General features: G+C 29.3%; 1 protein-coding gene across 3 annotated transcripts in view; it reads left to right on the forward strand.

Annotated features, from left to right (window-relative positions):
• pou2af1 (POU class 2 homeobox associating factor 1) overlaps positions 1-393 on the forward strand; it is a 14,474-nt gene that overhangs the window by 2,252 nt on the left and 11,829 nt on the right. The window lies entirely within an intron of this gene.

A 393-nucleotide genomic window follows, 5' to 3' on the forward strand; every position in this document is an offset into this window, starting at 1 on the left:
TTTGTTTTTTTTTTTTTTCATTACAATGCGGTAAGGAAGGTAGCGGTTGCTATCAAGACGGGTGACAGATACATTAACACACAGGCCTGGTCTTTGGCTCTTTGACAGAAACTCTAAATGTTCCTTTTGGGGTCATCTTAATATCTGTAAAAAATAAATTAAATATATCATGAAGTGCCAATCTTTTTACCAATTATTTTTTGCAGAATTTCAGAAAAGCGTTTGATTATTTTGTGCTGAAACAGTTGGTTAAAGTTAAAAAACAAAATTAAGTTTTGAATGAGGGTTATTATTGTAAAACCATAAAACCATAAAAAATGCATTATTAAAATAAACAACTGAAACAAAACTGAATAACATTATAACTGATTATAACTGAAAAACGAGGGTTTG

The sequence above is a fragment of the Sinocyclocheilus anshuiensis genome, unplaced genomic scaffold, assembly GCF_001515605.1.
Source record: "Sinocyclocheilus anshuiensis isolate Anshui unplaced genomic scaffold, SAMN03320099.WGS_v1.1 scaffold1906, whole genome shotgun sequence".
Taxonomy (NCBI): Eukaryota; Metazoa; Chordata; class Actinopteri; order Cypriniformes; family Cyprinidae; genus Sinocyclocheilus; species Sinocyclocheilus anshuiensis.